The sequence below is a fragment of the Euwallacea similis genome, chromosome 15 (assembly GCF_039881205.1).
Source record: "Euwallacea similis isolate ESF13 chromosome 15, ESF131.1, whole genome shotgun sequence".
Classification (NCBI taxonomy): Eukaryota; Metazoa; Arthropoda; class Insecta; order Coleoptera; family Curculionidae; genus Euwallacea; species Euwallacea similis.
The window spans coordinates 2,471,808-2,488,152 of record NC_089623.1 but is presented as its reverse complement, the minus strand read 5'-3'; positions in this window follow the sequence as shown (position 1 = coordinate 2,488,152).

Genomic DNA, 16,345 nt, shown 5'->3' with positions numbered 1-16,345 from the left:
ATTGTTCATTCATCACGTCATAAATGATGTGATATGACGTTACACAAATGACCAAATGACCTTAATAAGACGCCGTTTAAAGCATATTAAACACGTGATAATACTTAATTTAATCAACGAATTAACTTGAAATAAAACGATTTGTTGATATGCGGATTAATAAGTCACAAATAAAATATAATTTCTGGTCGTTACATTTTACAACCCAATTTTAGAGGAACATTATAGTGGTTGTTTATCGCTTATATTATCTTTCAAATCAATTCTTTCAACATCCGAAAAGCGAGACAAAAGCACCAGTAGAATCCGAGCGCTCTAAAAAGACTATAACGTCATTTAAGTATATGATGTGGGTGTTGTAAGACGATGACGTAGTGGTATTTTTCTTAGAGCTTTAGATCAGGTTTGAGGGATACCTGATTCATTTTCTGTATGTTGTCACGGTTGCAAGAACGCGTCAATATCTATATTTCATCTATGGTGCATAGTTAATGTACCATTTTTGTAAATTCTTGTGTTGACATCTAAGCATTTATAAAATTTATTTTTCTATTTCTATATCGGTAAGTTAACAGTGTTCAAATGGGACACGATAAATTAGGATACAACCATGATGCTCAATAGTACGTGTTCGCCCTTCGGGTTTCTAAAAGGTCATTTGTGATATCATAAAAAATAAATTATGGGGACATATAAGAGGTTAATGAAGATGAATTTTAAAATTAGTGGCAGCCCTATAGGGTGCCCCAAAAAGGCGGAGTGTCATAAAGTGTATTTTTTTAAATGGGACCACCTGCATTTTTTCTGCATGATAGAATCTTCTCTTACACCTAGGTTAGTTACTAAATTTTTTTCCTTGAAAGTAGTGACTTGAAGTTATGGCGTTTTAAAAGAAATTTTAAACTTTTGCAGTACCTCATAGAAAAATTAATATCGAAGGTAGCTTAAGTTAGATTCCGGTAATTTTAAGTTGGATTCTCATGTAAGATTACTTTAGCAAGCGCACATACTTATTTAGCCAAAAATATATATAGAGGGTTGTTACCATAACAACTTCAATATTCTTAAATTTTTCAAATAGAATGGTGTGGTTTTTATAAATAATTGAAAAGAAAATTCAATTTATACAGGGTGTAACATAAGTAGGGGTTATCCTTTTAATATGACATAGACCTCAAAAAACTAAGCAATATTTTTCTATAACATTTTTTCGAAATCTTAAAAATAACCGAAATATGCGCCTACGAAAGTTTTAATAAGTACTATATCTTTAGCTGCTACTCACTCCCGAACTGGCTACAAAAGGTGTTCGAAATTGTCTCCATTAATTTCATTTGCACAAAATGTTGCTTGCCTTATCCATGACTCTGTGCATGATGTTAAAAGCATTCTATTAGGTGTACAACTTTGCTTCCGCCGTTTTTTTTCCGAATTTCGCGATTTTATTGTAAAAAACTAATTATACCTTTAGGATCCAAAGTATTGTCCATCGCTGGCCACTACTTTCTCCCATCTTTCGGGCAGCATACGAATCCCGTGTTGAAAAAATTGGACATCTTTTGAAGCGATCCACGATTCTATCCAATTTCTTACTTCTTCATAAGACCGGAAGTGTTGGTCAGCTAGCCCATGTGCCATGGATCGAAACAAGTGATAATCAGAAGGAGCTAGGTCAGGAGAATATGGCGGGTGGGGTAGGACTTCCCATTTCAATGTTTCCAAGTATTTCTTGACCACTTGCGCAACATGGGGTCGAGCATTATCGTGCTGCAAAATCACTTTATCATGTCTCTCGTTGTATTGCAGCCGTTTCTTTTTCAATGCTCGGCTCAAACGCATTAATTGGGTTCGATAAAGAGCACCTGTGATTGTTTCAGTTGGTTGTAACAGCTCATAATATATTACGCCGAGTTGATCCCACCAAATACAGAGCATGATTTTGGAACCATGAATAGACGGTTTGGCCGTCGACGTGGAAGCATGGCCGGGATATCCCCAAGTCTTTTTGCGTTTGGGATTATCGTAATGAACCCATTTCTCGTCCCCAGTCACAATACGATGCAGAAATCCCTTCCGTCTTTGCCTTGCAAGCAACTGTTCACAAGCGAACAGACGCCTGTCAATATCTCTTGGTTTCAACTCGTACGGCACCCAATATCCTTGCTTCTGAATCATTCCCATGTCTTTGAGGCGTTTTGAGATTGTTTGTTGAGTCACTCCCAATGATTGTGCCAATTCTTGTTGACTTTGACACGAGTCTTCGTCAAGTAATGCTTCCAAGTTCGCATCTTGGAAAACCTTCTTTCTTCCACCGCTATGTTGGTCTTCGACGTGAAAATCACCGTTCTTGAAGCGCTGAAACCACTCACGACATGTCCTTTCACTAATAGTGGCTTCCCCATAAGTATCTGAGAGCATTCGATGAGCCTCAGCAGCAGATTTCTTCATATTGAAGCAGAAAAGTAAAACCTCCCGCAAATGACGAGAATTTGGCTCGTACACTGACATTTTCAATTGCGAATAACTTTATGATGAAGACACAAATAGACTAATATTTTTATGAGGTTATGTTAACAGGTGCCCAAGGCTCCTGCATGCCCACATGGGGTTATTTATTTCGATCATTACTTACCGCTACATACATCTATTCAAAAACGGCGGAAGCAAAGTTGTACACCTAATAGTAACACTTCCCGTATATCAACAACATCCGCCAATTTGTGATTTGAATAATTATAGGCTGTTGTCAATTTAATAGCATCATTAGTGATAGTTTATCAAAATAACACCTGGAGCTAAACTTCACGACTGATTTTTAAGCGGCATGGGTAAATTGCATAAAAACAGTAAACATTAAATGTTTTCTGAGTTTTTACAATAGCTGATCATTTTTTGTAAGACATTTTATTTCCCTTACATTGAATTTACTATTTTATGCAGGAATGGATTTAGATTTTATACAAATTCAATAAACCTCATCTGCGCATATTTAGTTTTTTTTTGAGATTTCGAAAAAATATTATATAAAAATATTACTTTGTTTTTTGAGGTACGTCGTGTTAAAAGGAAAACCCCTACTTATGTTACACTCTGTATAATAATAATAATAATAATAATACCCTGTTGGGTTATTACTAATTTTAAAATTCACCTTCATTAGCCTTATATACATCGCCATAATTGATTTTTTATGATATCACAAACTCATAGGGGGTTGAAGAGTTGCTGAATGAACACCCTGTATGTACTGTTTACATTATTACGGATTCATGTTTAAAACATGTATTTAAGACATGTTTGAAACAAAGTAAACTGTTTTGAACAATTAAAAAGAGATGCTTTGTTAAGAGAGTTATTACAATCTTGATGTAATGTATGTGATACGCGAAGTATGCTGCGAATGATATGCAAGTTCCTTCCATGTACTTCGTCTTTGATTACAACGCGATTAACACGTTCATTCCATGGCTCTAGGAGAGTGCTTGAGAAAACATGTATCTTATCTCCCTAAATTCTAACTATTCAGATTAGCCACCCCTTGGATTGGTTTGGTCTTTATATTAATATTAAACCATTTTGGTTTGGCTTTGTTTTGGATTTTCGATAACAAACTTGAACAAGTCACAGTATTCAGATAGTATCAATTATCGTCAAAAGTGTAACACTTTACAGGGCGCTATCTTCCGCAGGTTCAATGAAATTGTTGTGGTACTTCTAACGTTCTCGAATACCATATTCTGTACATATCAATTTTTGTTTAGTTAGAACCGCTTTTGCATAAGATTATTTTCACGTGATACTCTTTTCCTCAGGATAAGATATTAGATATTTCCCGCTCTTTGAAAGCACCATGATTTTCATAACGTTCTTCAATGTATTATCCTTGTTAAGTCATACACACTCCTTATCGAAAACAAATAAAGCAAATATTTATAAAGACATAACATTCATTAGATATATTATCATTTCTGCTAGGCAACGAAAAATAGATGAATCACTTGCGTTTTAATAGTGAAATTAAGGAGTTTTTTGCATTTTACACAGAATCCTCATGGAAAACAAATGATTCGACAGAGGGAAAACTTATTTTTTTAAATTAAATTGAAAGTAACGATTAGATTAGCAGTAAGGTCATAAAAGCTGAATTCTTGAAATCATCGTTAAGAAAGGCACACCGTTAGTTATGGTTGCTTTGTTAGGGCCAATATTTTTGCTACCAGTATATCGCGACCCGGATACTCTGGTTAATGAAAAGATGTCACAAAATATCAGTGCGGCAAAGTAACTGTTTTATAATGCAATCCCTATAAAATAGCCCTCTTTACCGCACAAGTGTGGCAAAATACAACTTTTCACAAGCCAATAAACAAAATAATTATCTCAATTGCAGCCCGAAGCACTCTAATTATAGATTTGAAATGGGATCGTGTGATGTAAAATAATTCAACCATCTACCGGGACTACTGATCATATTATATTCATTGTTTGAAGCAGCGTGTTTTATCATTTTAAATGGGCATTTTAATGAAAATGACACAGGTGATGTTCCTTCGACAATGAAAATAATAGAATCGCTGATCAAACCCCTAAATTTTTAAATTTTTGGTTTGTGATAGCTTACTTGAAAGGTATGTTCATTCTCTATTTGTGTCCTGTGAGCTGTTTAATATTCGACTTCAATGGACACTGCTTATTTTTAAATTATTTATGTTACAAAATTGACACAGTTGGTAGTAAAGATCACAATTATTTAAAAATGGAGGACGTAGAATAGCAAAAATCTTCATGATCGCGTACCAACCTTTTTATAAGGTCCATTCAAAGTGAGGTCAGTCTATGATTATTTTTCCTTGTCATGTTGATTTCTACATAGCTGGTATTCGGTAGTGTTTACCTTCTTTTGGTAATAGAAAATATTGCAAAATCGCATTCACAAGTACAATTGCATAGCACAGTAAGACACATAATTAAGATTTCTTTCGACAGAAGACAAATGTTTAAGGTCAAAATCAACTAAGAATACGATTTTTCGGGCGTCGGAAATCGGATGCTCGGGACTGCCTCTTAACTACATTAAGATTTTTTTGTGCAGACTAATTTAAATATTTCTCATCTTTATTAGGGAACATGTTTGAATATTCCAATAAGCCCCAAGAAGTCTTCAAAGAACCATAATTTCAATGGTGCCCAGAGTCGCTACAAAAGCAGAGTGTGGTCCGGTACTGCCCGAAATAATCTGTTCGTTCCGTGCCGGCAGGTAAGCAAGAAAAGCAACGTAACATTAGCCAGATTACTACGGTTACTTTCAGATTGTTGGTAATGATCAGCAAGGCGATTATTGGTCCCCGAGGCAATTTATTCCCGGATTAAAAAAAGCGGTTTAATTAGCTTTAGTTGAGGGGATCGAATCATGGTTATGACTCTATTCGAACGCAGTAACCGTCACGGATATGTAACTGACAATTACCCATAATTGCCGAATTGTATGCTCCAGTAGTTGTTGGTGGAAAGATAAATTTTTTCAAAATACGAGAATTTGATCCACCAAACGCAGTTGAGCATTTAAGTCCAGACCCAAGGATGGATCTTGTTTTACGCATTTCTAATATTTTTTCGACATTTTGGGGTTATTAACTCCACAAATCATCTAGGCCTCAAAATAACGTGTTGGTTATTAAAGTGCGGTCCTGTATTTCCAAGAAGGGGCAAGGGGGCGTACTGGGTCCGCCACAGGCGCAACCTGTCTTGTTGATGTCTTCATTAGGTCGAACTTGGAGCGGAGTTCCATCGGCGGTGACGCCGCTCTGTCGAGGCCTTACCGACCGTGGCGCATCTCTTCATCGTCATTATCGTGAAGAAAATAATAATGTATTATTTTGGAAGATAGTACTTTTTCATTCCGATGGTCAAATCTTCGAGCCAGACCATGATGGACTTTCCCGGGCTCAGGCCTCCCATATGTTCTCTAATTTGTTGAAATTAGAGGGCCGTGTACTTAATCTCTTTTGTCATATCGAGTGTCTCTATTACTGATGGAATATAAGGCTTGATTGTGCAACTAGGGCTTAAGCTATGCCCAACTTAACGTTTAGTTCACTTGCATATTCCATCAGGATTCCATTCCTGCGAAATTAGATTAATTTGTGGCGCCAACTTTATTGTTATGGGAATACTGAAATGGGAGAATACTGTTTTTAAAAGTTTTTAGTTCATTAGACTGTCTGATTAAAAAAAAAAAATTGCACTACACTAACTATTTTTATATGTTTTTCGCTATTTTCCAGCTCTGACAAAAATACGTTATTCCATCAATTTTCTATATAATTTCATTTTCATCCAATCATTTTCGAGATTTTGGTTTTTGTACAGGGGATTTGACATTTTTAACATCTTAACATAAATGTCTGTATCCACTTTACTTTTGGAAAATTTCTAGGAACTCTAAGAAATGAAGCACGCTACTGATTTTCGTGAAATTTAAAATTTTAAATAATTTTCTTGAAAATCGAAGTGGAATGAGAAAAATCAGGGTCGTATTATCAGAACATTGAAGAGAGTTAAACAAAGATCAAGGTATAAACGTTTCTTTACTTTTTGAACATTTTTGATTCAAGACATGGTTCGCTAATGACTTTTACAGCATTTAAAATCGTCAAGAAATTACTTCAAAATTCGATTATTTGAAGCCGAGTTAGAAAAATCAGAGTCAAATCACAGGGGGATTGAAGAAAGTTAACGAAATATTAACGGATGTATCCCTGTTTCTTGCTTAGGTTGAATGAACTCTGGAAAACATGGTATACCAAATCCGAATTTATAAAAGTGGAATTTGATAAATAAGACTTAAATGGAAAAAAGCGACAAAAATCAAAACAAAAATTTCTGTTTTGCTTTACTATCCGAATTTGTCTGGAACATCCCTTATTGGTTTACGAAGTGTGAATCTCCACCATTTTTTGTGCGACCGAAGAGCCTAAAAGACTTTTGGTCTAGTTGGCAATTCTGAGAATTGAGATATTTATGCTATCGAATTTTGTAGGCCCCAATTTGTTTCATATATAATTCAATCGCAATTTTCATATCAGTAAATTTTACTAATTTTTTGACTGAAAAAATGCTTACAAAGGAATCTTGTTTTAATTCTGTTGTGTTTGATTACATTTCCAAAATCATAGAAAAATCACTTTAATATTGTGAATCTCTTTCTTTTTTGCTATTCTGAGTTTTAAGCCATTTCGCTCCCATTTTAATTATTTTATGTTTAACAATTATTCCAAACTTACTAAGAATTCGATCTAATTTTTTAGCTAGCAGTGAAGCACTTTTTTTGAAGTTTCGATTTTCTTTCCAACCAAAAAAGAGGTATATTTTGTATTTTACAGATGATCTCCCTTTTCCTTCATTAAATTTACGTTTTTTCTAGAATTATAGAACATTCAATGTGATGTTCTGACTCTTATACCTTCGTGTGTAATCATCATCAAATTGAAGTCCTTTTTGCCTATGCATTTTTCAGCCGAAGAAGGATGTAAACCTTGCGTGTTATAGACTTTTCTTTTGATTCTGTTGAGGTAATTTTTTTTAAATAGAATATCTAAAACCTTTTTACCTTCAAGCTTTTGTTAAGAGTTTTTTAGAACATTTCCAAATTAAATAAACTGTTTCAAAACCCACCTGTGTATAACGCAATCAGAAAGGCAACGAGTATTATAAACATTATCCTTATCACGAAGAAAGGGATTATTTACATGAGAAATCCTCCTGAAGTAGGCGCATAATCTGCTCAAATATTTATATAGGTGCCTAGTACTTTTATTACGCAATATATTCTCAACCAAGCCCCCCTATAAAATAAACCGCAAATAAAAAATAAAATGCCCACACAACCATTTCCTCTTAGCACCTCCCAGATGTTTCACTGATGATTGAATTAATGTGGAATTACCATGTGGTACTATGCCCGTGCGACATTCTTAATAGGTGGTGCGCCCTTTTATTGTAATAGGGCTTGCTCTAACTCCTCTGATGATGGGTGGTCCTGATTTTCACTCATTGTCTGTAGAATTCCATTTTGCAGGATTAGGCGTTTAATATCAGCTTCAACTAAGCATAACATTTTTGATTCTGTAGGGAGTAAATAAAAAAGAAAACATACAGATGTGCCTCATATTCCAGTCGTTCGTGCTCTAACGGCACATCCGCCTGGAGATATTTAACCCAGATAATGCATACCTAATCGGTTTTCTAAATCTAAAACGGGACCACTTTTCAAGTACCAAAAACGACCGAGATATAAAGAGAGCGGAAACTAGTTCTTGTGCTCTTATTTCGAAAAACGGACGTTTAATCTGCTTTTATCTCCCGGAAATTCATCGTGAATGTGATCGCGTTCGGGTTTAGTAGATTAGGTACGAGTGGTACCATGCGAGGCATCAGGGTTTGGGTGTTTCGCTTCGAAAATACAAACAAGGGACCAACGTAGCCTGCACCAATTACCAACACATCCAATGAACTCTTTTGATTACGAAGAACAATTAATTGTAATCAGCAGAGAACATTCCCAAAGTACTCAAATTTTAGGCAAAGTTTGTCAGAGTGTTTCAGTGTTACTGAGCACTATGTTCAAGTTCTATGCCACAATTTATTTATTTAACTGGATCAGTTATGAGCAATCGCGCTAGTCGAGACGAGGTGACGAATGCGCTAGTCACAAATGAACATTTGGTCCCTGAAAAGGAGAATTCCTGTCTTAAATATATCTATGTTTAATAACTCGTTACAAAAGAGCTACAATTCATCAAAAGATTCGCGGTTGAAGGAGAACTAAAACCATCAGAATCTGGCCAGCACCGAAACCAAATGGACAAAAAAATTACTAAAAAGGAGCAAAATGGCAAGAAAAGTGACTCAATATGCACCAGATAAAGACGGATTAAGCACCGAAGCAGCACAAGAGTAAAAATCTACTTAACAAGGCGCCAAAGGAAGAAAAAAAAGAGTTGCTGAACGAGCGCCAGTGGCAGATGTGAAGACTAGACAAGTGGCAAGTTTCGGAGGAAGAGAAAACAACAAATGCCGAAATTAAAAATAAAGAAAGCACAACTCGACAAGCGTCAAGTCATTAAATTCAAATTAGAGTGGGGTAAGAAATAACTTGCTAACCAGCAAAGATAAGAGAACCAGAGGCTTCCACAGATAGACAACTTCATCGAGCCACGAAGTAGGACCACTTGGTCGCATTCTACCAGCGATTATGTCAGTTTCGCGTCGGAATAAATATTAAATATACAAGGTATTATAGACGATGCATGACAAAGTCCGCTTTAGTCGAGAACCTTTTGCCTTTTCATATATTGTAAGCCCCTTCGATGGAGACGCTGACTTATATTGATGCACTCAATAACAATGGACAGATTAACATCTGAGTAATTCCAACAATACATTAATAATTCATATCATTCAGCACCTACAGACAACGCCACAAAAATAGTACGTGTAAATCTAGGCAGCAAAGAAGTCCTGTCAAAAGATCTGATTCTGTACTCTGAGTTACGGAACATTATGAGTCAGATATAAAGGAAAGTTAAAAACGCCAATAAATCGCTTAGGGAGAAGCGCAGAACTGAAGGAGGAACGACAAAGAAGAGGCTGCACAAGGGCCAGTTTTAAACAGGAAAGAAGCTGACGATTATTAAAGTAAAAAATAAAAGAGAAATGACTGAACTAGGGGGGTCTGAGGAAGTAAAAACAAAAAGAACTATTCGATGAGCGTCAAAGTATAACGAAATAAAAAAGAGTTAGACGAGTGCTAAGCTGAAAAAGAAAAAGCGGTAGAAGAGAGTAGTGGTAAAAAAAAGATAGAATGAAATTAAAAAAAAATCCTGACAAGCCTAAAATGAAAGAGGGGAGAGAACAAGAAGACAAAAGTCCCAAAAAGTTTTAAAATTTGTTTTTTTTTCCTTTCCTAATTGAAGATTAGTCTCTCTTCTCTAAGTGTAGGTACACTTAGAGAAGAGACATAAGTAAGACGAATCTTCTGTAGTGAAGCAGAGATTCCGTTCAGCACAAGAATTGGACTCTTAACTTCAAAGAGATTTAATGGGAAATGCGTAGTTAAAATGCGCTCCAAAGTAAACGGGGGAATCTTTTCGTAAGAAGATTCCTTATCATTTTTTCTAAAAAGCGCCATAAAGTGCCTCTCGGGTCCCCTCTAATTAAGAATAATTGAACTTATCATTCTAACGCAAGGATTATCTGATTATAGATATAGACTATACAAGCCAGATACTCCTGTTCAAAGGTAACAGATGGCCCACTTGTCGAAGGTAGATCTATGATAATAATGCTTACTCTCTTCTAACGTTCCAGCGACTTTAATGGCTCTGTTTGCTGTTGTTTGTCTATTTTGAGATATTGTGCGATCTTCATCAGTGCACACCAGCGTATACTGTTTGATCAGAAAAGAATTCAAAATATTAAAAAATCATGATTTTTTTAATTGAGAGAGGCATTTACGACCTTGTTCTGGTTGACCACCAACTATCGCTTTATGACCAATCTTAGATTCTGTGTCAAAAATATATCCGCATAAGATGGTAGAATAGGACTTTCTAAGATGAAGCTTTTTTAAAGTCCAATAGAAACAGACGTGGTTATCACCAAGGTGAATTCAAGAGAAGCTGTGGAGTATTACATTCAATTAAAAGGTTTCTCTAATCTTGATGTTTTTTAAGTGTTTTGGATTCTGGTGCAGACAATCGCTTCCCTTCTTCCGCGATACTATACGGTAATCAGCTGAGCGTCCTTGGGGGCGACCCATTGACGGCCATCTCGGTCGCCCAGAGCGTCCTCCGGCCCCCCCATCTGCCAGTCGGCCGCCGCCTCTCACGGGTGGTCCACGGACTGCTTCGTGTGTGGCGGGGCACGGGCCTGTCATACGCCCCGCGCCATGCTGCTTTACAGTACTGTTGTTGGCCTACTGTTGCTGCACCAGGGATGATGTTTTGGTAAACCATTTTGGCAAATTTTCATCCAAAACTGTCACAAATTTTGTGAAAACACCGTATTCACTGCGTTCTGAGTTCTGATCTAACTGCAGTCTTTGTCTATCATATGAGATTCATATCAAACATTATTCATATCTTATGTTAGTAATGGTGGATGAAAAGAGGGTGCATATCCAGAGAGAAAATCTTAGAGATAAGTCGATTAAATTCCCTAAAAGTTTAGATCATCATGATCTCAACGCACTCCCCTTGTTATTAGTTATATGAATTGTAAAAATTTTTGATGAATTAGACCCAATGCAATAGATTCTGAACCTAAACCTAAAGGCCCCGAATTTATCCTTTGTCCTTATGTCTGAAAGTTTTCTCAGTCTGAATTGGTATCTCTATTTATATTTTTATTTTTTGATATCAGAAATTTTACTTCTCTCTTAAGTTTTTCACTTTCTGAATTCTTATTCTCACTCTCGTAATTTTTTTTATTGTCTGCATTTTTCTCGTTGTTTGAATTGCGTTTAGACTCTAAATATGATTAAACATGGAGGTTACGGAATTATAGTTTGGAGGCGCTTCGGAGGAATTGGCACGGGTTCATTAGTCAAAGATTGACACCATTATAGATCGATATGTTTATAAAAACATTCTGGAAAATCATATGTAGAAGGTAGAAGAAAATATGAACCTTCGATGGACGTTCCAACACGATATCGATCCAGAGTATCTCTCCAAATTAATTAAAGAGTGGTTAATCATATATAAAGTTGATGTGATGATCTTGCCGGCTCAAAGCCCCGATCTGAACCCCATAAACAACCTTTGGGATGAAATTGACAGAAAAATGAATGAGGAAAGAATAACAAATATAGCGGATTTGTTCAAAGAAGTTCAAAATACTTGAAACTCAATATCTGAAGATTATGTTGAAAAATGATTAAAGTTTATGAACAACAGATGTTGGAAAATAATTAAAAACAAGGGAAATGTATTAGATACTATATAACAGATTTAATTGTGTGGGAAAATCTAAGAAATGTTTTAATTGCTTTAATTTTGACTCATGTGTTTTAGAATATTTTTTCAATTGTAGTTTAAAAACATTAAGTAAAATGCTTAACATTAGTATATTTATTTTTAATTTTGAGTAATAATCAATGTAATAAATTATATCAAGTTCATATTGTTATTAAAAAAATAGTCGAATTTAAAATTTTGCTCTACATATGAGCGATAGTATATAATATACGGTGGTCTAAGTAAAATGGTACACTATCTTATCTAAAAAACCGTAAGGCTCAGCAAAAAAGGGTTAATATAAAAATTATTCAGTTTTTCATGAATTTTTATTTTTTAATATTTTCGAAGTTACAGGGTGGTCCAGAAAACCGTAAAGTGACAAAAATACATTTTTTTAAAATAGAATACACTATATTTTCTTGCAGATGCTATTTAATTCTGCTTGTAATTATAAATATTTTTTGTTATTTTAAAACTTGAAACATTTTTAGCAGTTTTTGAATTAATTCAATTTAAAGTATGTTGAAAGAAAAAGAAACTTCTGAAATTTTTCAATAAATTCGCAAAGTACTCTTTGAATCGTTTGAAAACTTGTCCAGTTAAAAACAAAGGGTTGTTCTACTAAAGCGTATTTTTAATTTTCGAAAAGTTTTATATAGGGCGTGAAAAAAAAACCAAAGTTTGCACATTTCAAATGCTCCAAATTCGATTTCTTATGGGACACCCTGTATTTTTGTTTCTGAGACTAGTTTTTGAATTTTCAAAGTAAGAAATAATGAATATCCAACCTATTAACAAATACTATTGATGTATACATACAATGTATAATTTCACTGGTAGTTCTATTCGTTAGATCGCAGGATTTACCCTAGACACGAGAAGGGAGGAATTCTTTATTCCTACTTAAAAATTTTATTGTATTAGGCACCCTTACATTAAAAGTAAATTTTAATGATTCTGTTAACTTTAACCAGAAGAAAAGTTAAACTGAAACTCCGCTGAGGAGGAGACTTGTAGAAAACTCGGAACCAACTGAAATGGACATTTTTGCGATTAGGTAGCCAAAGATAGACGGTGAAAGAATTACCAAGTGTAAGAAAACTTTTATTTTCCTAACAAAAAGCGAATTAAATTTGTTGTCGACTTTAATAGGGTTTTTGTCCATATTTGTAGTCTGCAGAGCAAAATTACAAGTTGTTAATTTAGTATTTGTAAATATTAAAGGTAATTAAAAGTTTTTTTTGGCAGATTTTAACGTTTTTCATACCAAGGACTAAGCGACACTCACGCTAATACTCAAATTAGCTTGGTGCCCATTTGAATGCATTCCCATGCATTACGTGGAAAAATAGCTGGAGAAATTACATTGTGTCAGACGTAAATTGCCGAATGCTAATTGCCATACAATGCACATTCTCCATTTGCAAATTTTGATGACATTTCTGGAAAAGCTACGTCTCAACCATTTTACACTGTTATTAGAAGAAAAAGACGTTTATGCGAAATTTGACTACAAGACCCAAATCAAATTTGTGCTTTTTGATAAAGCCGTGGATCTGTACTAAAGATGAAATTCTTGAAGCACCTGGTAAGTTTTCATTAGAATTGAGCTATTCTTTATAATGTTTTTTTCCAAAAGGTGCCTAAGATGTAAATTTTGATAAGACTGCTTCAACTAAATGGCAACAACGAGTCACTTTTGTACTGGGTGTAAACGTTACGTTTATAGCAGTTTCTATTGGCAAATTCAGCGCAGAATTAGTGAAATGTCGTTCAGTAAATGTGAATAGAAATACATTATTTTGACACAAGTTTGGCCAATGGGAAAGACTGCTACTTAGGTGAGTAACCGACGTTTTAGCTAGTGACAGCTGATCATTGTGTTGTCAAATGACAGAAAATTATGTCATTTCCTTCTGAGTAATCACGCACTGATTTTGTTTAAAACAATTGTTTCAGATGGTTAAAGTACGTGAACTGTCAATATCGACTTTATTATCAAAGTGTAAAAACCAGCTGCGATAAAGAAGTGCTCGTATTTTAATTCTTTACTATTTAAGCAGATTCTTCATGAAAATAGGTAAAAATCGTTGAAAATCTATTAATAAACAACTTTATCCATCTTAGATGCACTACAAAAAGCCGACATATTGCATCTACATATTGAAGGTCTTCAATATCCTTTCATATTTCTTGTCGCATCAGGTTTCTCGAAAAACATCTCACTTCACTAGCGAATTTACCTACTTAACTCACACTTATAACGGTCTTTCTATAGTGCGGTTTTGGAGATGTTACCAGAACGCCGTCACATTGACGTCACATATTGGGGGTCTGATTTACTTACTAAATTCTGCATAACTCGATATGCAAATTATGTGTCTGCCCGAGTATTTCAAATTCGAAAGCTGTTTTTATTTTAACTCAAATAACATCTATTTAAAAACATGAACGGCCATTTAAAACGCATTACCCAGTAAAGAAATAGGTTAATGATATATCTCGAAAACTGGCACTACAGAACATAGGACGAATTCCACCTTCTCGCCTCTTCTACAACAAGAAAAGCCATTTACTGCGCAGCCATTCCAACTTTCAGAATTTACATCAAAGAAGAATATAAAAACGTAACAAAGTATCGTACCGTCGTTGGTGGTCGGCCACTTACGTTTTCTTTCAGAACTAAATCGAAAGTTGACGCTGTTTTTCCTCTCTATTTTTTATTCTACACATCCCTTAAGTAAATAACAAAACAGAGCTTTCAGTATCGAACATCTGCCTAAAGGAACAGAATTGGGGCCTCACGAAGACTTGGTACCTGTGGCTGAACCACGAAAGGAAATAAGTCTTTTGCTATGTCACTGGCCCGCAATCAAAGAGCTATGGAAAAGAAGGGAAACCAAAAAGCAAAAAAAGGCCCCTCTAGTAATCTCTTCATCATCTCCGGCGGAGGAACGCAGAATATAGTACCACACGTGGTGTGCGGACTAAAGAAGGACGAGAGATCTGGTTACGCGTAAGACTGGAGGCAATAATTATTGCCAACCTTTTGATGGGCTTCTTGGGTCGTATATTTACCTTATGACGCGACATGGGTTTTAATTTTAAATTAACCGCCGAGGGAAGATCAACTATAATGATCCCCGCTAAATTTATTGAAGACACAGCTGCGATTTCTCGAAATATTAAACTAAACTCGTCCGCAAAAAAAACCCGTGAACCAACAATTTTTTTATTATTTTTTTTTGCTATGAATTGTGAAAAATTAAATTTTTTGAGTGAAACGGAAAGTTTTTGTAATAGTTAATTAAAAATTGATACGAAATTAAACATTTGAGGTGCCTATTCAAAAAAAAACGTGAACAGTTTAACAAAATAGCAAAATAAATTTCTCTTTTCTTCTTAATATGTACAAGCAAAAACAAAAAACAAAAGGTAAGAAGGTTTATCCAAAGGAATCAAATCTCCTCACAATATATTTACAAACAAACTGCTGCAAAAAACTTATTTATGAAAAAAGTCGTTATTTTATGAAAAAAAAAGGAAAATTAACACCGTGGAACCATTTTTTAATAGCCTAAAATTTAAATGAAAAACTAATTTTATTAATTGTAAACAATAATATAGCGGAAGTAAATTTTCAATACATATTTTTTTCACATTAACTAGTGCGCTGTTTTTTTGCTATTGAGTTTATTATAACGTCCAGGTAATGAATATGCGGAGACATTTTTATGGTCAGGATTAGATATCTATTTAAAAAAGTGCAAAAAAAGAAAAAGTGAATAAGGGTTTGATTAGTTGTTTTATTAATGTTTTTCTTCAGCAAAAATGATACAAAACGTCATCAAAGTCACTCTCAAAACGTTGATAGAGCCTTCTGATTTTACTACACTTAAACTTTAGTGGATAGGAAACAAAAAAATATACATTTTTTGAATAATTAAATCTGCAAGTAATTTCCTTAATTACATAAAAAATGCATTTGAATTGAGAATAAAGGACGAATCGAAAGTGGTAGAACCTTTATTTCAAATAAAAAAATCATTTATTTAGTATTAGTTTATTATTGTATTTTCTTACTTTAAATATACCATCTGAATACTTACTAAACATGGGAATTTGGTATTCTCAAGCCATTAGAAAAAATACTTCATGCAAGTTGAAACTTTTTTGGAAGGTTTTAAACCTGTAGAAAATCTCATGTGTCTAAATTTTTCCCTAATCTCGTCCATTTATGCTGTCACAAATTCAAGGCATTTTTTAATTTTTTGCAAAATATTTCATTCAAGTATTTTTCGAAATTGTTAAATATCTCATGAATT